At 44.3% G+C, this 24,527-nt stretch overlaps 1 long non-coding RNA gene across 2 annotated transcripts in view; it reads left to right on the plus strand.

The window, feature by feature from the left end:
• Window positions 1-9,483, plus strand: part of LOC129651793 (uncharacterized) — a 30,535-nt gene extending 21,052 nt beyond the window's left edge. For both annotated transcript variants that reach the window (XR_008714311.1, XR_008714312.1), the window contains exons 3-4: window positions 8,757-8,865; window positions 9,139-9,483. This is a non-coding gene — a long non-coding RNA (uncharacterized LOC129651793). The remainder of the gene's footprint in view (window positions 1-8,756; window positions 8,866-9,138) is intronic.
• The last annotated feature ends 15,044 nt before the right edge of the window (window positions 9,484-24,527 follow it).

A 24,527-nucleotide genomic window follows, 5' to 3' on the forward strand; every position in this document is an offset into this window, starting at 1 on the left:
ATCACTGAGTCAATGAACATGAGTTTGAGCAAGGTCGGGGAGTTGGTGATGGACAGGGAAGCCTGGTGTGCTTCAATCTGTGGGGTTGCAGAGTTGAACACAACTGAGTGACTGAACTGAACTGATGGCTTCTACTACTTCACTAGAGGTTCTTTCCACAGCCTTGGGCTACCTGAACTCTTCCCTGAAGCTTATTCTAAGAGTTCTCTCTTCCATTGTGCTTAAAGCAGATAAGGTTGATGGTTATCTTTTTTTTCTCACCACATTTTCTAAATCATTCTTCTTTCCTCCTATACAAACACACACAAGAATTGAAGCTGATATATCTGTATATATATATATACACATAAAACCTCTTTATTGGGATGGTATTGACATACCAGAAAGTTCATCCATTTAAGATTTACAATTTCATGGTTTTTATTGTATTTGTAGAACTATGCAACAATCACCATAATCTAATACTAAAATGTTTCATCACCCCCAAAAGAAACCGTGAATCCATTAGCAGTCACTCTCTCCCAACACTCTTTGCCTTCCCTGCTCTAGGCAATCACTAATCTACCTTTTGTCACCGGTTTTCCTATTTAGGACATTTCACATAAATGTAAACAGATAACAGGTAACTTTCTGTGTCTGGCATTTTTCATTCAGCATAACATTTTCCAAATTCATCTCTGTTGTAGCATAGCATATATCATTGCTTAATAATGTTCCATCACAGGAATATATTAAATTCTGCCTCTCCATTCATCAGCTGATGGACATTTGGGTTGTTTCTGCTTTTTGACTGTTATGAAGGAATGCTGTTATTCATCTTGGCATGCAAATGTTTTATGTAGACATGTTTTTATTTTTCTTGGATATATACCGAGCAGTGAAATTGCTAAGTCACCTAGCAGTTTTGTAATTAACAACTTGGGGACCTGATAGAAATTCAGCTCTGGCCCTCACCAGCTGTATCGCACTCAATACATCATTGCACCTGTATGAGCCTCAATTATATCTGCTGTAAAATGGGACCAATAATACTAGCCTTTCTTATATCAAAGTGGATGTGCAATCCTTGTGATGGCATACAAGATAATGCAAATGAATGCTCCTTCAAAAGTATAAAGTACCTTCCACCAAAGGAGTGTATTTTTTCAGGTCATTTAAGGTATCTCTCAATCCCAAATGTGGAAAAAACAAATTAGGGAACAGTCATAAATTGAATAGCGCTTTTGCAAATGCGCCTGTCTCAAAGGAAAGACAAGATTTAGCTTCATTTCAGCTGACTTTCCAGTCTAATGACCTAGAATTCACTGCTATGCTTTTATTCTCATCCCAGTGTGCTACAGCCCACGTGGAAATGTCTGATAAACTGAGAGCTTCTTTTGATGCATGGGAAAAGAAGATGCTTTCTATTCCAAGCACCCATGTCTTTTCTGAATATTTTTCTTCATATTCTTCTGGGGGTTTTGATCTCACATTATTTCTCTTTTGAGTCAAAGGAAGGGGGAAAAAACCTACAGGACTTTTGAATTATTTATCATAGAAGACATTTAAGGCCTGGATTCAAAGTTGGTATATAGATTTCTACACTCACTTGTGCATGTTGGGAGGCTGTTCTGAACCGCTGGGAGAAGAGCTCAGGGCAGGTCAGAAGATGTATTCAACGGACACATGAGCCTTCGGACATTCTGACTCAGAATTCTGTCTCCAAGCTGTGGTCAGGAGCATCAGTGTGGTGGAAGGGCCGCTGGGAAATTCTTCCAGCCACCTGGCTCTGACTTCTACTACTTTTCTTGCCATGAAAGGGACGAGCTCGTGGCTTTAAAACATTATAATTTAATTCAATTTCATTTCAACAGATACTTGTTGAGGGCCTATGCCTATTTTGTGCCACACATTGTGCTGAGAGGTACAAAGACAAAAATTCTTTCCTGGGGAGAGAAATCATGAACACCCAGGACTTAGGCTGCTTGGGTTCAAATCCCAGCTCTGCCCGTTATTGGGTGTGAGATGATGGATCTTACGTTGGATGTGAGAAAATAGGGATGATGACAAAAACAATGCAAGAATAATATCAACCATATATTAATAGCATTTTAATCCATATAAAGCACAGAATTCATTATCTAGCTCATGGCTATCCATTAACATGCAACTCAAGCAAAAGAAATATGATCCCCACCTTGATGCTCTAATGGAGAACATAGACATTAATCAAATAGCTATGTAAACCTATAATTACAAAAGTTCTACAGTAGATTGTGTTGGTTGCCCTTCTAATGTCTATCTCTACCCTCCCCCATTGGGTAGTAGCCATGTGCATTTGGGGTGGGAGCAGGAGCTGAACCCAATCTCAGGTCTTCATATGCATCCTAAGTGGCCCAATCCAATCTCTGTAATTCCCATTCCAGCCTCACTGAGGTTAACTGTAATTTCCATTCCACTCTGTCCAGCATCAGAGGTGGTCATGTGACCTAAACCAATCAAACCAAAGAGAAGCCCAGGGCTTCTACAGCAGGGAAGAGAATACTTGCTCTCTGCCACTGGATATGCCTGAGGCAGCATTTGACCCAGCAGCATAGTTAGTAGCCATTTTCAACTTCTGAGAGGAAGCCTATACTGTGGAGGCTTATGGATCACCCACTTAACAGCTATTTCCCAAGTATCTACCACAAATCAGTCTTTGTGCTCTTGCATATGGATACAAGGTGAGTAAAATAGACATCCTTGCAAATAAGATACATAAACAAAATGATCTTTGGTGATATTGTTGAGCCACTAGATCCAGCCTTACCTGAAATCCATAGTATCTTGAGACTATTCAGACAAAAATAGTCTTCAACAATAAAATTAACAATTAACCTACTAGCAATGAGCAAATGATCAAATGATGTGAATAGACATTTCTCTAAGGATAACACGCAAAAAACGAATAAGCGTATGAAATGAGGCTCAGTATCAGTAATAGGGAAAATGGAAATGGAAACTGCAACGAGCTATCACTTCACACACACTAAGGTGGTTAGAAACAAAAAGTCACATACTAACAGATATTAATAAGAATATAAAAAAATAAAAACCCTCATACACTGGGCTACTTGTTGAACCATCCCCAGTTAGAATCTTGCCCATTGGATATCCAGTGCTTTGACCCCAGTAGACAAGTTAAGTAAGTAAGTAAGTGAAGTCGCTCAGTCGTGTCCGACTCTTTGCGACCCCATGGACTGTAGCCTACCAGGCTCCTCTGTCCATGGGATTTTCCAGATAATTGTACTGGAGTGGATTGCCATTTCCTTCTCCAGTGGATCTTCCCGACCCAGGGATCAAACCCAGGTCTCCTGCATTGTAGACAGACGCTTTACCATCTGAGCCTCCAGGGAAGTAGACAAGTTAGTTCTCCTAATAGTTCCATGGACCCTTCAGCACCTACTGCATCTGGAAGTCACTAAAACTGTTGTTGCGTAGTAAAATAACAGAATACATCTACCAGACTGTAGGCCTGAGTATAAATGCCGTGGGGCAAGGGATGTCTATTTTACTCACCTTGTATCCATATACAAGAGCACAAAGACTGGTTTATGGTAGATACTTGGGAAATAGTTGTTAAGTGGGTGAATGTCCCCACATTTTACTAAAATTATTATCTAAATGTCTGTCTCATCTTCTACACTAAGTCCTGCTATTGGGAAGCACCACTGGCTGGTCATCTACATAGCTTGAGAATCTAGCATAGAGCCTGTATCAGAGTAAAACACTCAGGATAGAGTGGTTGAATTCTTGGCTTCATTCATCGTCACTCACCAAACTAAATAAGACGTCTGTTCCCTGTGAACACTCACAACTTCCCCAATGCAACTCTTTTGACATACTTACCCAAATCTGTCTTGCACTGTAATGATTTGCAGGAATTCTATTTACTCCTAGGAGATTCTGAGCTCTTCTGAAGATGGAGGTCCCATCTCATTCATCTTCAGGGACTCCCACCAGTTGCACAGAATAAAAAGCAGAATAGAAGCTCGAGATCTACACTTGTCAAACTGCAGGTGATGATTGCATGAATAAATAATCATGAGGAAGGAGAATAACTTGGCAGAGGGAATGAAGCTGGGCTATTTGGAAGGCTGCAACATGATCTGAGCCAGGCTCAGATTCCACTAGGTTGAACTGACACTGGGTTCAAGATAGATCAGTAGATCTCTTGTTCTCTCGTTCGCTGTATTTTCTCCTCCTGCCCCCAGACTGTACTTTCCCTGAGAACTGCACCCATGGCTTAGGTGCTCCCCACTGAGCCCTCCATGTCTGACACACAGTACATGCTCAATATACGCATTGCTGATTGAACGCTCATCCACCCATTAACCCCCAAGGATCTGACACTCCCTTCCACCTCTCCTGCTTTTAATCCTGAGGTGAGTGGTAGAAGTTCTTTGCCTTCTAAAATTAATTAGGATACCATCGCAGTGATGACCAGCTTCCCTCCATGTGCCCCCCACCCTTCTGCCTTTGTACTTTTCAAACTGGCTTGAATCATTTAATCTGCAGTTAATTCAAAAGCATCCAAGCCAGGCCCTGATATAGCAGATGATCAAGATAAACGGCTGGAGTACATTTATGAGCAGAATCTCTCCAGATTTTAGTCTATAAATCATTTTTTGTTAAATGCACTCATTGTCTTTAGGCAAGGCTATGACGTGAGGGAAAATTCTATCTATTTATGAATCAAAAATCAGGGGATTAGCCACAGTGTGAAGGAAAGAGACTACAATAATAAAAAAAAAGATTTGTCTCTTAATATCCTCCTAACCTATATCCTTCCACCCCTTTCCCTCACTTACTTTTATACATGGGAAAAGAATTCAATTTCATGTTTGTTCCACAGAATCGCAGGCAGAAAAGCAGCTTTTAAGAGGAAGATTTTAGCCACTACTTCAGCTCTGCACACATTTTGGGTCTCAAGTTGACTGTTACTTCCTCCAAAAAGTCTTCCTTGATGACCTAGCTAAATTAGACCCTTCCTGTTCATCAGCCTCATAGCATGAGTTGCTATTATTTTTATTCCTCTTGCTACAGTTTTCAATATATATTTATTTGTCTGCTTGCTTCTCTCTCTCAGTAGACTGCAAATGCTTTTATGTAAGGATTATGAATTTGTTTTCCCCTGTATCCCCAACCCCTAACACAGTGCCTGGCATAAAGTCAGCACTGAGAAATATCTGTTTTAATATTTAATGATCGTTTTCCAAGCTCTTTTTCAAAGTGAATCTGGAAAGCCTACCACAGGGAAAAAAACACTGTTTAACTCTTTGGAGTATTTTAAACTTAAATAAATATAGGTTTGTTCTGTGCAAGCCATTATATATATATTATCTTATATGACACTCTCAACAATGACTCAACCTTGTAAAATAGATATTATTCTCCATCTTAGTGACAAGCAATTTGCAGCTTGGGCAGGGCAATGCCTTACCCAGTGTGTCACAGTGATGGTGGAGTAGCATCAGAACTAACCTAGTTTAACTCCCAAATTCAAATTCTTGCCAGTGTGCTCCATGCCCTGAAAATCACAGAGATGCAGAAGGAATTTATTTCCTGATGGAAACTTTTTTCTCCTTTCTGGCTCTCCATCAATATAAGGAACAAAAGAAGTGAAAACAACTAAAGACCAAAGAGAGGATTATGTCTTCCTTTTCTCTTTAAAACTTACAGAAAATAAACAGACACAATTCTAGACATGGTCAGTGTTTTTTTTAGCTTATGCTAGCATCTGCCTGCAAAAGGATTTTTCAGACAACCTTGCAGGATGTCAGCCCCTGGGGCCAGGTCCTGCTCTACCCGAGATTCATCTTTTGGTGTATTGATCCAAAAGTCTTCACTTTCAACAAACGCTAATGAAACACACCCACACCTGCACGCGCATGCACACACACACACAGATGCATTTGAATGGAAAGTTATGCCCAGCAAGGCTCACAAATGTGCTCATGCATATCTTTTCACAAACAAGCAATATATTGTCCCCTTCACCACCATGGCAAGCACAAAATCAGACGAATGTAAAAACATACATGTCTACACACAAATGCATCATCCTAGGCATTTAACAAATGGTCAATGCACCGTTTTTACAACACACAGTCCTTTTACCTCCATTTTTCCACTTTATTCCTTTTTTTTTTTTTTTCCCATGTGTTATCTAATAAACAAGATATGTCAGACCCAATGGTTCTATAGGGCTCTTAAACTTGAACCTCATAGGATGAATTTCAGAGGATCTCTGAACCACTCCCCTCTGAAATTGGGTGTGCATGCATTTTTTTCCCTCGATGTTCATATCCATGGATTTCATCTTATGTCTCTCTCTCTTCAAAAAAAAAAAAAAAGAGAGAATTTGGACCACCAAGTCATGGGAACAATCTCACTAGTCTGACACTCAAGATACTAACGAATATAAAGCTTATAAAATGTCTTTTCCTCACTTACTCACACATCTGTAACGCTGTGGCACTCACCTTGCAATTATGACTTTTTGATAGACATAGAAACGGAGCACAGATATGTCTAAGCTCATATCCACTAACACCCACTTATTCTTTCCTGCCTGCCACTCTCTTGTGATGGAAAAAGAAGAGACACTGACATCTGAGCCCACTGCCTTCATAGGGAATTTCACACATTTTCTCTACCTCCTTGAGTCATGAGGTCATATATAGGTTATTCATATGAAACTGACTCAGGCAGTTTAAAAGTAACCTTTTAAATTAAAACTTTGCTTTCTTACTCTGCACCAAGTCAATATGACAAGTGACAAGAAAATCGCTCAGCCGTGTCCGACTTTTTGTGACCTCGTGGACTATGTAGTTTATGGAATTCTCTGGACCAAAATACTGGAGTGGGTAGCTGTTCCCTTCTCCAGGTGATCTTCCCTACCCAGGGATCAAACCCAGGTCTCCCACATTGCAGGTGGAATCTTTACCAGCTGAGCCACAAGGGAAGCTAAGAATACCAGAGTGGGTAGCCTATGCATTCTCCAGCAGATCTTTCCGAACCAGGAATCGAACTGGGGTCTCCTGCATTCCAGGCAGATGCTTTACCAGCTGAGCTACCAGGGAAGCCCCAAGTCAATATAATGTTTTGAAAAAGCAGATTGACTTCCTAAATAGATCATCGGATCCATCTTTTACAGCTCTGTAAACAGATGTCCAAAGAGACAAGTCATTTTCTCTTCCTGCCTGGAATGCGCTTCACCCAGAAAACCACATGGCCTCATTCATTCAGTTTCTTCCATCTCTATTCAAATGACACATTATAGTCTACATCATTCCTGACCTCACAGCAAAATATCAACCACCACTTTCCCTGCTCACACCCATGATGCTCTGGCCCTTGATGTGTCTCCCTCTTTGGTACTTATCACCCTTGAAAGGGAAACTGTTAGTCTCTCAGTTGTGTCCGACTCTTTGCGACTCCATGAACTGTAGCTAGGCAGGCTCCTCTGTCCATGGAATTCTCCAGGCAAGAATACTGGAGTAGGTTGTCATTCCCTTCTCCAGAGATTTTTTCCAGCCCAGAGATCAAACGCAGGTGTCCTGCATTGCAGGCAGATTCTTCACCGTCTGAGTCACCAGGCAAGCCACTTAAATGTATTGTATTTTATTTCTGTGGTTTTGTGTTTAGTGTTTCTCTCCCTACACTAGAATGTAACCTCCGTGCGGTGGGGACTTTATCCATTTAACTTGCTGTTCCAAAACCTAGAAAAGACACACAGTGAATATTTGTTTTGGAAACTTAAACCAAAGAATTACAGAAGTATCAGTAGCCTCTTCAGAAAGTGAAAAGTGAAAGTGAAAGTCACTCAGTCATGTCCAACTCTTTGGGACCCCATGAACTCTACACAGTCCATGGAACTCTCTAGGCCAGAATACTGGAGTGGGTGGCCTTTCCCTTCTCCAGGGGATCTTTCCAAACCAGGGATTGAACCCAGGTCTCCTACATTGTAGGCAGACGCTTTACCATCTGAGCCACCAGGGAAGTCCAAGGTAACCTGCTATTAAAGAGCTTCGAGCTCAAGTCATCTCCTAAAGACTGTACTTCTGGTTTATTCTCACTGCCTTGCCAATGTGAATTTCATAACCTTTCTCTTTGGCTCACTTCCCAGGGGCAGAAGTGAGAACTTGCTTAGTATTAGGGGAGGAAAACCCCTTGACAAGTTCCTTAACAATAAGGAAATTCAGTGGCTTATGTGACTGACAAGCACAGAGACAGATTGGGGCTTCCCTGATAGCTCAGCTGGTAAAGAATCTGCCTGCAATACAGGAGACCCCAGCTCGATTCCTGGGCCAGGAAGATCCACTGGAGAAGGAATAGGCTACCCACTTCAGTATTCTTAGGTTTCCCTTGTGGCTCAGCTGGTAAAGAATCCACCTGCAATATGGGAGACCTGAGTTCGATCCTTGGGTTGGGAAGATCCCCTGGAGAAGGGAAAGGCTACCCACTCCAGTATTCTGGCCTGGGGAATTCCATGGACTGTATAGTTCATGCAGTCACAAAGAGTCAGACATGACTGAGCAACTTTCATTTCACTTCACTGACTGGATCTGGAGATCAGAAAAGTCTTAATGGACCTAATTTTCCCCCCATCTTTCTGCCCTTAATTCTGGGATGTTGGCTTTATTCTACGGCTGGGAACCACCCGAGTCCAGGCAGGAAAAAAAAAAAAAATAGACTTACTCCATTTTCCTTTTTATTTTCTTTTTTGTTGTCAGTGACAAACTGCTTGCAGGAGCATAGTTCTCTGACCCATAGAGACTGAACACAGGCTCCAGTAGTGAACGTCCTAGCCATTGGACCACCGGAGAAGTCCCAGATACAGTGGTATAGTTCATTTTTAATCAATATATTTATCTAAATAACTGTATACATCCAGTCCCTGAAGTTTATGGCAAATAGATGAGGGAAAGTGGAAACAGTGACAGATTTACTGTCTTGGACTCCAAAGTCACTGAGGATGGTGACAGCCACAATGAAATTAAAAGGTACTTGCTCCTTGAGAGAAAAGCTATGAAAAACCTAGACACTGTATTAAAAGCAGAGACATCACTTTGCCAACAAAGGTCCAGATAGTCAAAGCTATGACTTTCCCAACAGTCATGTACTGATGTGAGAGATGGGCCATAAAGAAGGCTGAGCACCAAAGAATTGATGCTTTTGAACTGTGGTATTGGAGAAGACTCTTGAGAGCCCCTTGGACCACAAGGAGATCAAACCAGTCCATCCTAAAGGAAATCAACCCCGAATATTCATTGAAGGGACTGATGCTGAAGCTGAAGCTCCAATATTTTGGCCACCTGATGCAAAGAGCCAACCCATTGTCAAAGACCCTGATGCTGGGAAAGATTGATGGCAGAAGGAGAAGGGGACGACAGAGGATGAGATGGTTGGATGGCATCACTGAGTCAATGGACATGAACTTGAGCAAACTCCAGGAGACAGTGAAGGACAGGGAAGCCTGGAATGCTGCAGTCCACTGGATCACAAAGAGTGGGACACGACTTAGTGACTGAACAACAAAATAATTGTAGATCCACATGCAGTTGTAAGACATAATACAGAGAGCTCTCTAGTGCACTTTGCCCAGTTTCCTCCAATGAACAGTTTGTAAAAGTTTAATATAAAAACACATACAGGATACAAACATTTGTGTTATCCATTGATTTGATTCAGATTTCCCCCACTTTACTGTACTTGTTTGTGCTAAACTCTATACAGTTTTAGTTCCATCAACTTAGCCAAGAAACTGAACATTTCCAAAATCTCAAGCATCTCTAATGTTCTCCTTTCATAAGCATGCCTGCGACAGCCTATCCGCACCATCCCTAACCCCTGGCAACAACGAATCTGTTTTCGATTTACAAAGTTTTCTGATTTCAATAATGTTACCTAAGTGGAATTATACAGTATGTAACAATTTTGAATGGATTTTCTTCACTCAGCATAATTCCCTGGAGAGTCATCCAGGTTGTTGCATGTATGAGAAGTTTGTTCCTTTTTCCTGCTGAAAATGAGTACAATTTCATAGTGTCGTTACACCAGAATTTGAGTTTGTTTAACCATTTACCTGTTAAACGACATCTAGGCTGTTCTTGTGATTATGAATAAAGCTGCTATGAACATTTATGTGTTAAGTTTGTATGTGAACATAAGCTTTCCTTTCTCTGGAATAAATGCTTATGAGTGCATTCTCTATGACATACATTTGAGTAATTCAGTTTCTCTGAAACCTTGTCAGCTTTGTATGTTGTCACTATTATTCTAGGATAGCAAAAATTACCAAGTGTGGCTATATCAAACTAAAAAGATTCTGCACAGCAAAAGAAACCATGAGCACAGTGAAAAAAACAATCCATACAGTGATAGGAAATATTTGCAAATTACATGTCTGGTAAGGAATTAATAACCAAACTATATCAAGAACTAAAATAATTTTTTAAACCTGCATTAAAAATGAGTAGAGGAACTGAATGGACATTTTTCCAAAGAAGGCGTATCAATGGCCAACGGGTACACTAAAAAGAGTCTCAAATATCACCAGTCATCAAGGAAATGGAAATTAAACCCCAAAGAGGTTCCACCTGACACCTGTTAGAATGGCCATCATCAAAAAGCCAAGAGATAACAAGTACTGGCCAGGATGTGGAGAAAAGCGGACCCTTGGCTCTGCTGGCAGGAATGTAAACTGGTGCAGCCACTATGGAAAACAAAATGGAGGTTACCCAAAAAATTAAAAATAGAACTACCATAGGATCCAGCAATCTCACTTCTAGGTACATAGTCTAGGAAATGAAAGCTATTCTGAAAAGTCTCTGTACTTTCATCTTCATTGCAGCACCGTTAACATAGCCAAGAGATGATATGGCAACAACCTAAGGGTGTCCATCCACAAACAGATGATGCGTAAAGAAGATGTGGCATACATATATACACACACACACACACACACAGCACTCAGTCAAAAGAAAGAAGGAAATCCTTCCCCATAGATGAAGAAGAATTAATCCATGCAACACAGATGGCCCTTGAAGGCATTATGAAATAAATACCACAAAGAGAAGAAATATTGTTAATTTTTACCGCGGAGGTCTGCTGGACTGTTTTCCTAAGTAAGTACAAGAGTCCCCACTTTACTTAATAGGAAAACCCAAACTCCTTGACTCCGCTCTTAAGAACTTCTAGGAGTTGCTACCTGTGTGTCCAATGTTACCCTTATTGTTCAATCATCCAAAGAATAATCGTTGTGTTCCATGGCCCACTCTGGGCACTAAATAAACAGCGGTGGAGCTCATAGGCCCAGGTGTATGGCAAAGAAAATATAGATGGTATAACAACACACAGGGCTTCCCTGGTGGCCCAGTGCTCAAGAATCTGCCTGCAGTGCAGGCCATGCAGGAGACACGGGTTCGATCCCTGAGTCAGGAAGATCCCCCGGAGGAGAGAATGGAAACCTACTCCGGCATTCTAAGTGTGATGTTGTCATAACAGTTGGCTGCAGAGTGTAACAGGAATGTGCTGTGGATTGTGACCGCATGAAGCAAATGCAGGTCACCTCCACTGGAGAATGGAGAAGACTTCCGCAAGGAAATGACATTCAAATCTAGTGACAGTTTGCAAGACCAAGAAGCAGAGGGGGAAGATTGTAGGCATAGGGATCAATACGGATGAGCTTCAGCAGTGGACATGAGGCTGGCCCATCAACACACTGAAAGATCTTTGAGGCTCGAGGTACACGTGCGGATGAGATGGGCACAATGAGCTGGAGGGGTAGCTCCAAACGAAAGAGCAAAGTGGGCCATTTCACACTCTGCTGATCACAGACACAGTTCCCTGCCTCCTCGCCTTTCTTTATACAATGGCTGGCCCTTGATTGCCAGCCGTGCCCTCTCACTCCTGGAGTACATGCTCTTTACATCAAAGTCTGAACCTAATGCTAACACCTCCAGGAAACCTGCCCTGTTCTTAGAAGGAACTGACTCCGCTCCTCCCCCTTGCCCTGTGCATCTCTGCCATGAGCAGACACGTGTCTTCAGCACCCCTCTTTGCATGTTACACACATGTTACACTGAGGGTGGGGCTGTGACATCCTCCCCCTCATCTCTGTCTCCCCATCACCCAGCTTACAACGCACTAGTTCCCCTGATCCGAGAACACCTTTGATCTCCTCCTTTGATTTCTTTTATTGTGCCACACACCTAATCAAAGTCTACTGGATGTGTATTGGATGAATTGAGCAATGAGGAAAAGACATCATTTCAGAAGCAGGGGCTGCCACAAGAAGACCAAGGCTGAGGTCAGCCCAAAGTCTCCAGCAATTGGACGTGGTCACCTAACTGCAGCCCTTGCAGCTGGACCACAAGTCCTTTCTTGACGGAGGATCAGAATAACAACTGAGGCTGTTACCCAAGGTTGGCCGTTGATTAGCCAGTGCTCTCTGTAAGTTTGTGCCCATGGGTTCGACATGTGGCAGGACGTGCCTATTTCAGTGTAGCAGCATCCCGCGGGAGTTCGTTACCGTCACAGGCATCTCCCAGCCCAGGCCCCAGGCGGCAGCCATGGCTGTCGCACAGCCTCACCCGGCTATCAGTTGCCAGCCCGGCACTTCCCCACAGAGGCAGCTGTTAGCGCCCTGTGCACAGGTCCGGGCAATGCCTGCCTTGCTCTGAATCTCATCAGTGGACAAGCCCACCCTGACCCCACTGGTCCTGGGGGTCCGGGTGGTATCATGGGTGCTCTGTGGCTCCCGTCATTACTGAAGATGGCTTCAAATGATCTAAGAAAGACAAATGAGACCAGCCACCGGGACTCGCTTCCCCCGTGTTAGACGCACCCCGGGCGCTGAGGCAGAGTCCATCCTCTTTGCTACTGCAGGCACTTACGGCTTTAATGCACAATTTAAAGATCCAAATGTACAGGCTAATGGCGTTCAGAGCTGGGACATGGGCAAAAGTTGGCGATTTTTAGTCCGACTAGATCGGATTGGAGATACTCAGACCAGCTTTGTGGGCATAGGTCAATCACTCTGTACTCTCTGAACTGGATGTCTATTTATTCCAGTGTGAGGAGGAAGGAACTGACGATTTTAAAAGCCTTGTGTGGCTCTAATATTCAAAAGTCCCCATTGTAGACTAACAGATACAGTTATTCTGAGACAGCAGTTCTACTGGGCCCTCTCATGTTTGCTATCTAGCCTCACATCTCTGTAGATTTCAATATGCCCACAAGTCCTCATGTTCCCGACAAGGAAACCGCAAGGGGATGCAGAGCAGGGGGAGTGAACATTCCGAATTCACACAGATATCAAAGGCAGCACTGCATTAAATCCAGGGGGGTTCTGACTAGGGCAACATCTTCTCTGACCTCAGAATTATCTCCACAGTGTATGCAAACGTCCCCGCCAGCCCCCAGAGCCCACAGAGCATCCTACGTCAGCTCTAGCAGAAGGAAGGGGAAGGGATTAAGCTGCAGAATGAGAAACTGAAATTGGAGTAAAAAGAAATGGCCTGAAAGTACGCAGGTACCAGAGTGGAAATAAGAACAGATTCATTTCTAAAGACACAGGTGCCCTTAAGCCCAGAAAGTTTGAATCTGGTCCAAGTTGGACACTGTGGCACAGACTAGGAGGCCTGAGTAAAGTTTGGAAACGAAGATGAGCAGAATGAGAAGCAAACTTATTCATGATGGTCTTTAACGTCTCATAGGTTTTCTCGAAAACATTAAAACCCCAATCCCTTCATTTTAAAGAGTATATTTTAAGAAATTGTTTCATTATTATGTCTCCTATAAATTGCCTGAAAATTATTTTCACTATATAGAAACATAATGAACCTCATTACATATGTGAGAAAACTGAGGCCAAGCCAGTTTTAGACAAATTGCATCCTGATCCCCAGATTCAGTTTTCACGCCTCACTGACGTGGCAGAGACAGCTGGTTGGCTACCCAAGAGCTATGTTTTCTCTTTTTCCCTTAGTAGCAGACTCTTATTTCATTTGCAGCAAGCCATTAAGTAGAAAACAACAGCGACTGCTACCCAATGTTGAGCGTTTATCAGCCAATGTTTCCAAGCCTCCCCTCCAGCAAGGGTTGATCATACGACCAAGTTCTGGACCAAGGGTAAGTAGACTTTTGTGGGGTGATTCCAAGAAGACCTTTTAATGGAACCAGAACCAACAAGAGCAGAACCAACCCCCCTCTCCATCCTCATGAGCCCTAGCCATGAAAAGCAGAAGTTCCATCCACATCTTGGCCCATCAGGTGACCTTGAGGACAAAACCAGGCACTGGGATGGAAAAGCCAGAATAATAATGGGATGCAGAGTGCCTGAGGATCCTTCGGTGGCCATGCCAACACTTGGCTAGCTTTTCTCTGGAATTTTTTTATGTGAGAAAGAAAAATATGATTTCTGTAAAGCCACTATTACTTGGAAGAGGACTTCTACATGCAACTAGCCCAAATCCTGGACTTCCCAGGTGGCTCAGTGGTAAAAAACTTGCCTGCCAATGTTAGAGTTGTTGTTTGGTCACTCAGTCATATCCAACTCTTTGTGACCCCATGGACTACAGCACGCCAAGCTTCCCTGTCTTTCACCATCTCCTGGAGCACACTCAAACTCATGTCCATTAGGGTGGTAATGCCATCCAACCATCTCCTCTATCATCCCCTTTTCCTGCCTTCAATCTTTCCCAGCATCAGGGTCTTGATAATGAGTCCACTCTTCACATCAGGTAGCCAAAGTATTAGAGCTTCAGCTTCATCATCAGTCCTTTCAATGAATATTCAGGACTGATAGCCTTTAGGATTGACTAGTTTGATCTCCTTGCTATCCAAGGGACTCTCAAGTCTTCTCCAACACCTCAGTTCAAAAGCATCATTTCTTTGGCACTCAGCCTTCTTTATGGTCCAACTCTCACATCCATATGTGACTACTGGAAAACCATAGCTTTGACTCTACAGGTTTTTGTCAGCAAAGTGATGTTTCTGCTTTTTAATATGCTGTCTAGGTTTGTCATAGCTTTGTTTCCAAGGAGCAAGCATCTTTTAATTTCATGGCTACAGTCACCATCCGCAGTGATTTTGAGCCCAAGAAAATAAAGCCTGTCACTCTTTCCACTGTTTCTCCAACTATTTGCCAATGTTAAGATATAGGTTTAATCCTGGGTTGTGAAGTTTCCCTGGAGAGGGTAATGGCAACCTACTCCACTATTCTTGCTTGGGAAATCCAATGGGAAGAGGAGCTTGGAGGGCTATAGTCCATGGGGTCACAGAGATTAGGACACGACTTAGTGACTAAACATACACATGCACACACACCCCCTTAACCCTAGTGATGACAACCAGATGTCTTAATTTGAGAAGTGATGCAGAAAGGAGATTCTACCGACGATGAGACCTGGTTCCTGCATTTGCTTATGCGGTCACAAGAAGAGGCCAGGCATAATGGGCATTACCTAATTCATCAAACGCTTGCTGCCATCAACTGTATGTCAATCTCATCTTCTGTCTCACTGACAAAGAAAAGAAGCTGCCATTAAACTATGCCATGGCACTGATGGTAAGAGACAAATCAACTTGAGAAACGTTCAAATGTGAGGGAAAAACAACCTATGAAATATGCAGATGCAAAATTTAGTGAAGCACAGAGTTCAGATTTAAAATTCATCAGACCTACCCATCCTCCCATTATTATTTTGAAGAAAGGAAAACTGAGGCCAAGCTCGGAGGAATGACTTCTCCAAGTCCAGCAACGGAGACAAGAGGAGAATTGTTCCTGTAAATCAAGAGTTCCTTACTAGATCCAATAGAGACCAAATTTTTGCTCATGTTACCTTGACTGCTAGTGACATGTTTATTTAATCACCCACCTGTTCCTATTTTTCTCTCTAAAATATGCGGCAGGGAATAAGTAGAGACAATGGCCCTTACCCTCCCCCACATTATGGACTCAGCAGTGACAGGAGATGATGGAGGCAGATTTCACAGCAAATTCACACTCATACATTACAGGGACTTGGTCAGCAGCTCTGAAGGGGGCAGAGAGTGCCAGGTGGCCACAGAGGAGCACAGGTGGGAATCTTCTGAAACACAGGAAACTGAGGTGGCCCAGCAGCAGCAAGTCTGGGACTCCAAGGAGACTCAGGTCAAATCTCTGCTCCCTCCCCTGCGCGATGAAGAGGCACTGGTGAATGGAGCTCAACACAGAGGACAGCAACGACCCAGACACCCAGTTATCAGAGATGCAAGCAGCCCGAGAAATGATGCCTCGCTCCAAGCTACGTAAAGTTAGAATGCTTTCTCATCTCTCAGAGTGTGATAGGGGCTCAAAAGACCACATCTTAGGGGCTCACTTTTACCAGTGAGGTTGATTCTGGAGGCAAAGAAGTCAGTACAGAGGCCAGTTCAACGATTCACATAATGAACACCAGTGTCTTGGACTAAAGAAGTGAAGCTGGATAGAATAAAAGGGATGACCCAAGCAAGCATCAGTAAAGCTTCTAAAATATCAAGCTTCTGAAGTCATTTTCATGGTCTGGGGACTATTTTCTCCTCTGCTGCAAAAAGTCAATGTTCTCACTCTCGACATCCCTCAATGCAATCCATCCTTTCATGCTACGCATAATGAAGGTGCGAACGACGAAGAGCAGTGTAGATGGCTGAGGACAGCTGCATTCATACAGGGAATCCAAGACAGTCTAAATGATCCTGTTTTGATGGCAAAACGTCAACCATCACCGTCAGAATGGAGAAGCGCCTGAGTCACCAGAACTCCTGTTGCTATTGCCCTCCTCAGCAGCCTTTTCTGCACTGGGGATGCTTGCAGGAAAAATAGGCATGGTTTCCCCAATTTTTTCTTAGCAAAAAATTAAAATCTAAATATAAGGTATATGTGTGTGTACATATGAAAACTCAAACTAGTGAAAGTTTTGCACAATAGGGCAATGTAAAAAAAGGCAATCGATTACATTTAAAAATATACAAGAGTGTGGATTGGACTCATATAGCACAGGAAAGTAGAAATGTCGAGGAGGCCTGCTTTAATGAAGACATAAGAATGGTTCATAATTAGCAGTGAAATTGAATTTTTCTCTGATACTTTAGATCAAATAAGATAAAGTTTGTGAAAAAGCTCTAGAAAGCACTGCAGACATGTTTTCTTGAACATGATTGTTTGGATTGGTTTTGTTCTCACAGTGCACTGATTGTATTGCAGCTGAGTCCTCCTTACAATCAGAGCTAGAATTCCTTTACCTTACCAAAGAAAAGAACAAGGCTTCAGAAAAGTAACTAGCCCAAAGTCCTTCCTCAAATTGTACAGCTATCAAGATAGGGGTGGCGTTGAAGTTGAAATTCCAATAGTTTGGCCACCTGATGCGAACAGCTGACTCATTTGAAAAGACCCTGATGCTGGGAAAGATTGAGGGCGGGAGGAGAAGGGGTCTACAGAGGATGAGATGGTTGGATGGCATCACTGACTCAGTGGCCATGAGTTTGGGTAAACTCCAGGAATTGGTGATGGAGGCCTGGCGTGCTGCAGTCCATGGGGTCGCAAAGAGTAGGACACAACTGAGCAACTGAACTGAACAAGATAGGGGACCATGGGCAGAGGGTGGAGTTGCAAGGGGCAAGACCTGTTCCTTGCAGTTGATCCCAAGGAAAGGAAGACAGAGGGCTTCCCTGGTGACTCAGTGCTAAAGAAGCTGCCTGTCAATGCAGGAGTTGCAAGTTCAGTCCCTGGGTTGGGAAGATCCCCTGGAGAAGGAAATGGCAACCCACTTTAGTATTCTTGCTGGGATCCCACAGACAGAGGAGCCTGGGGGGCTACAGTTCCTGGGGTCGCAAAGAGTCAGACATGACTTAGTGACTGAGCACATACAAAGGGGAAGACAGAGCTGATGTTTATTAAGCACTTACCATAGTCAAAGGAAGCTTTTAAATATCATCGCCTCACATGCTCCCTGGAGCAAACCTGAGTAGGTACTACCTTTATCCGCACTAAACTGATGATAAGCTGAGGTTCACAGAGGTTAGAAACCTACCCAAGGTCACCCTGAGAAGGCAGAAGAACCAGATCTCAGACAGAAGTCTGGTAAACACGAAGGACATGGCTAGCCTTACCCGGTCAGGAGTTTTCCCACCCTGCGACCGTAAAGATGCGTTTAGTTCATCTGGAATAATAACACCTCTCTGTACCTCTGGGGAAAAGAGGATCGTCAAGTACCTTCAGTCTGGATAGATATTGCCCTGCCAGGAATTCACTTCTGGAATAATCAAATGGTCTCCCTTTCTCTGTAAACCTGCATTCCACCAAACAAATAAATAATGAGGCCTCTGAAACATTCAGACATTATTTTTCCTGCAAATCCTGGACCGTTTAGAAGGAGATCAGACTTTATTTGCTTAGCAGGGAAGCTGTGTCAGTGATTTGTTCCAAAGCATAGAAGGACAGCCCTGGAAACATGGTGTAAGAGACCAGAGAAGAAGGGCAAGGGCAAGGGCAGGGGTAAGAGGGGAGTGGGGGGAGAGGAGGAAGGAGGTGGGAGGAGAAAGCAGGAGAGGGGAGGAAAGAGGCTGAAAGAGGGAGCAGCTGCTGTGAGCACTGGGCTGAAGATGCCTTAGAAACAGAAACACCAGGTCAGTTCTCAATACAGCAGCTGATCCTCAGCTACTAGAAAAGGAACTGGAGTTAGCACTTCCGTCTGTCCAGAAAGGCAGCTGGAAGATGCAGATAAAAGAAGGGCCACTCATTTCTTCCCTCCACCCCTCCACCCCGCATTGCCCATAACTTTGAATGCAGACGAACGCAAGGGAGAGACAGGATGCTGGGCCCAAAGACAGGGGTGGGCTGGAAGGAGGGAGCAGCCTGAAAGCTGATCAAAAACACTTTCAAGTTCAGATTAAACTCTGCAGATTGCAAGAGGCCAATTTAATGGGAAATGTTCCCTGTTCTCCCTGTCCCCTCCTCTTGCTTCCCATGGGAAGGGCACTGGGCTGTGATGTTGCTCATCAGAGAAAACCGTGGGTACCAGATCTTATCCAAATGAGCAGCTGCGAAAGGCTAAAAAGGTAGAACTGGAGAAAAAATAGTTTACAAAGTGTTGAAAGGGAGAGAAGGGTGGGAAAGGGGGATTTTAATTATCCTGCATCCTCTCCGTGGAGAGGCAGGACTCCCAGAGACATAGAAAGGCCATTAGCTCGGAAAAAGAAAGCCAGCCCAGGAAGCAAGTTATCTGGGTTCCAGCTCCAGCTCAGTCCATTTGGCTTTTCTGGCCTCAGTTTGCCCATATGGCAAATGGAAAGGGCGGGACACGGTTGAGATTGAAATTGTGCTATACGGAGCACGTATTCAATACTATACTTGGTGTTGTCTAGTCACTAAGTCATGTCTGACTCTTTGCAACCCCATGGACTGTAGCTCACCAGGCTCCTCTGTCCATGGGATTTCCCAGACAAGAATACTGGAGTAGGTTTCCTTCTTCAGGGGATCTCCCTGACCAGGGATCAAACCCAAGTCTCCTGCATGTAGGTGGATTCTTACCACTGTGCCACTGGGGAAACCCTTCAGCACTATATTACTGTGTATAAATAAACAAGCAAGTGACTAGATAGATAGCTCTAAAGATAGATAGCTCTGATGGACTGTCCGTATGCTCAGACCCCCGTGTGATACTCTGCACCTCTCAGGGTTACATGTACACATCCTCCTGGCTGACCAGATTGAGCATGTGGTGAGTATCACTCCACAGGGCTCTGGAAGCATGTTAGCATGTCTCCAGCCAGACAGTCATGAAATCAGAGGCAGAACCAAGTATGGCTAATTGGATGTCCTGTAGGATCTCCAAAGAGAAAGACAAATATCAAATGACTTCACTCCTATGTGGGATGCAAAAAAAAAAAAAAAAAAAAAAGGCAAACAAAATTTCTAAAAACTCATAAATACAGAGATCAGATTAGTGGTTACGAGAGGGAAGTGGATTAGGTAGTGGGCAAAATGGGTGAAGGGGGTCAATTGTATGATGATGAATAGTAACCAGACTTGAGAAGATGAGCACTTTGTAATGCACACAGATGTAACACGATAATGCTGTACACCTGACACTTCTATAATAAAAAGAAAGAAAGAAACAGATATCCTTAGTGCTCTAGCTGCCGCTGCTAAGTCGCTTCAGTCGTGTCCAACTCCGTGCAACCCCATAGACGGCAGCCCACCAGGCTCCCCGGTCCCTGGGATTCTCCAGGCAACAACACTGGAGTGGGGTGCTATTTCCTTCTCCAACGCATGAAAGTGAAAAGTGAAAGTGAATTCGCTCAGTCGTGTCCGACTCTTTGCAACCTCATGGACTGCAGCCTACCAGGCTCCTCCGTCCATGGGGTTTTCCAGGCAAGAGTACTGGAGTGGGGTGCCATTGCCTTTTCCCAGTACTCTAGCTACAAGGAACTAAATTCTTCCAAAGCCGCACAAGCCCATAACTCCCCACACCCACCCAGTAGAGCCTTGAAAAGAGAGGGTGGCCCAACCAGTACCTTGACTTCAGCCTTATGAGCCCCTAAAGGCAAGGTCCTAGGTAAACTGTGTCTGCACTCCTGATCCGTAGAAACTGTGAAATAATAAACATGTGTTTCTTGAAACCACCAAGCTTCTCTTAATATTGGTAACACCAATAGACAACTAATACAATGAGAAAAAAATGTTTAAATAATACTACTGTAGGATAATGGTGGTTTAGTCACTAAGTCATGTCTGCCCTTTGTGACTCTGTGGACTGTAGCCTTCCCGGCTCCTCTGTCCATGGGATTTCCCAGGCAAGAATACTGGAGTAGGTTGCCATTTCTTTCTGCAGGGGATCTTCCCAACCCAGGGACTGAACCTGGATCTCCTGCATTGCAGGCAGATTCGTTACTCACTGAGCCAGCAGGGAAGCCCTAACACTACTGTGGAGTTATGCAATAAATAATTGTTGAAAGAACCGTGATAATAATTGTAGTCATCAAGACATAACTGAGATGTCCCTCAGCGCCTCCTTCTAAAGGAAGCGTCCCTCTACACAGCCCCTGTTCGCACCATGTCACCTGACTCCCTCCAGCAACAACTGGCTCAGCCCTGAGCAGCAAAAATAAGTGAGGCAGGTATGTGGTTTTAAATTTTCTCGTAGACCTGTTAAAGATGTAAAAAGACAACACTGATTTTAATAATATTTGATTTAACAAATATGTAAAAATACCATTTCAACATATGGCACCAGCCAGATTTCAAGTGTTCAATAGCCTCATGTGGCTGGTGACAACGGAGTGGGGTTAGCTTGACAGCTGTCTGGGGGCGACTGGTCCATAAATCGGCTGTCTACCAGAGAATCAGCCCTATGATTTCTCCCAACAAGATGAGCTGAATCAAACTAAGAAGCATAGAAAGCTGAATTCAAACTAAGAAGCATAGGAACACTGCCACTTGGTGTTTGGAGGGGCTGCAGCGGAAAGGTGAGAAGAAGACCTGCAGAGGCTGGGAGGGGCTGGGAGCGAGTTTCAGGGTGGAGGAAAGGGTCTCAGAAACCGCGGAAGCAGAGAAGAGCAAATGGCAACAGAAAACAGATAAATGGCGTGTAGCTGGAAGCATGGTAATAGCTAGTTTATCGGAGTGAAGAAAGGACCCTTTCTTCATTCAGCACATATTTATGGAGGATTTCCCACGTACTGAGCACTCTGCCAGGCACTGGAGTATAAATAACAAAATGGAGACAGTTCTTTTCATCAAGGAATTGATGTTCTAGTGGGAAATACAAGATGTGGAACAAGTAGCTATCCAAGTAAAAGTGTAGCTTCACAAAGGGCTTTGAAGGAGACTTACAGGCTATTTATGTTGTATGCATGCGCGTGTGCTAAGTCACTTCAGTCTTGTCTGACGCTTTGCGACCCCATGGACGTAGCCCACCAGGCTCCTCTGTCCATGGGATTCTCCAGGCAAGAATGCTGGAGTGGGTTGCCATGCCCTCCTCCAGGGGATCCTCCCAACTCAAGGATTGAACCCGCGTCTCCTGTGGCATTGCAGGTGGATTCCTTACTACCGAGCCATCGGGGAAGCCCTACATCATTTGGAGGGCCAGTGAAAGCCTCTTAGATGAAAGGGCAGTGAAGCTAGATCCTGAGAAAGGCGCAAGGATCTTCTGGTGGCAAGAAGAGGCAAAAGTGACCAGGCAGAGAGATGCATGCAGGAAGGCATGGAGGCAGGAAGGACCCGGGTACTCAGGGGCTAAAGGAAAACTGTGGACAGAGGGGTAGTGTTTCTTTTTTAAAGTTTCATGGTTTTTTTTTTTTTGGATGTGGATGATTAAACTTAAAGTCTTTATTGAATTTGTTACAATATTGCTTCTGTTTGATGTTTTGGCTGCAAGGCATGTGGGATCTCAGCTCCCTGACCAGGGATTAGACCAGAACCCCCTGCAATGGAAACCACTGGACCACCAGGGAAGCTCCAGAAGCTTAGTCTTGAAGCCAAATCCGGCCTCTGTACCCCAACACTGAATTAAATCTCAGAGACAGAGTTTTGGGTGAAGTAAAAACGAATAGCTTTATTGGTTTGCCGAAGGCAGAGAGCCGTATCTGGCTAAAGCCCTCAAAACTGTGTGCCCCAGCCTGGAGGGGTCGCGAGGAGTTTCATAGCAACGGTTCAAAGAGCGGGAGGGGATCAGCTCATGCACGTGCTTCTGACTGGTTGATGGTGAGGTAAGGGGGAGTCAGCATCAGTAAAATTCCAGTCTGGAATCCCTGTGCTCCCACCTGGTGGGGGTTTCTGTATCTGCAAAACAGCTCAAAGATAATTGTTCTGTGTATTCCTTGAGGGGGAACCTGGACCCTGTCCCAAGGCTGTACTATTGTTTCTTAACTGTCCCTTCCTTGGTCTCTGCATCCCTTCCCTTGCCTCATCAGCAACTATTGAACCTGCCCTTTGGAACTCAGGGGAGATCTTGGAGGCTGAAAGAAAAGTGAAGTCGCTCAGTCGTGTCGGACTCTTCGAGACCCCATGGACTGTAGGCTACCAGGCTCCTCCGTCCACTGGCTTTTTCAGGCGACAGTACTTTAGTGGGGTGCTGTTTCTTTCCAGTCATCAAGAAATGAGAAACACAAAAAGGCTTTTGTCCCCAGGAGCCCAGCAGGATCCTGCTCAGCTTCAGTCTGAAAATGGACAGGACTCCGAGTTGAGGTGGGGGAAACCGGCAAGGAGGCACGGGTGCTAAGGGAGCCTGGAGGCCCTGAACTCCTGCCGAGGCTCCAGGGGTCACCATGCTTCCAGGACCACCCTCCTAGCCCAGCATCCTTGCGGCCTGGCCCATTCCTGGATGCTAGATCTTTGATGAGTTCCATGAGAACTTGTTCCCCATTTTAACCTCAAACCTATCTTTAAAATAAACTCACTTTTGTTGAAATAGTTTGAAGGGGGTTTTGTCTCTCTCCAGAAAATAACCCCAGACAAAAGCAGCGCCCATTTTCTCCCTGGCCGGGGGCACCCCACCTTGCCTCAGTGGGGGGATTCAGTGTCACACTCAGGACAAGTGCTGGCCCTGTGCAAACAGATGCAACCCTGACCAGCTCCTTACACTTGAGGCCCAACACACCTCACTCCTATCAGCCTGGTCCTGACCTAGTCAATGTAACTCTTCAGATGAAGCTTGACGATGCTGCAATTCCAGATGAGATGCCCAAGGTCACAGCCAGCAGGGAGTCTTCACCTGTCCTCAACGAGCTGGCCATTTCACAGCCAGGCCTGGTTCAGTTTGCAGGCATGAGATGAGTGTCTGCTCTTGTGGGAAAGGGTAAGGAAATTGGCATTGACAAGGGCCCACCATGTTCCAGGATCCTCACCGACATGATCTTTTGTGACTACTCACAACCACCCACAGAGTCAGGTATTATTGTGGAAGAAAGAAGGACCCCTTCCAGGGCTCGAAAGGGGGCTCTTGTCTAACACTTGAAAATGAATTGTCTGAGGAGATGCATGTGCTGACAAGGCAAGAGACTTTATTGAGAAGGGGAGCCTGGGTGAGGAGCAGCAGGGAAAGGGAACCCAGGAGAACTGCTCTGCTGTGTGGCTTGCAGTCTCAGGCTTTATGGTGATGGAATTAGTTTCCAGATTGTTTCTGGCCAATTACTCTGATTCCGGGTTCTTCCTGGTGGCGCATGCATGGCTCAGCCAAGATGGATGCCAGAGAGGAGGATTCTGGGAGGTCGTAGGAACTGTGACATCTCCTTTTAACTTTTTCTAAACTCTTCCAGTTGATGGTGGCTTCTTAGTTCCATATTCCTTACCAGGACCTCCTGTCATAAAATAACTCACACAAATAGTTGCTATGGTACCTGGCCAGGGTGGGCAGTTTTAGTCAATGTATTGCCCCTAACATTACCTCCTTATTTTATAGAAGACAGACCTGGGATTCATAGGGAGTAAGTCAAACAGACTGGTTCCAAATAGGAAAAGGAGTACGTCAAGGCTGTATACT

Source organism: Bubalus kerabau, chromosome 4 (assembly GCF_029407905.1).
Source record: "Bubalus kerabau isolate K-KA32 ecotype Philippines breed swamp buffalo chromosome 4, PCC_UOA_SB_1v2, whole genome shotgun sequence".
NCBI lineage: Eukaryota > Metazoa > Chordata > Mammalia > Artiodactyla > Bovidae > Bubalus > Bubalus kerabau.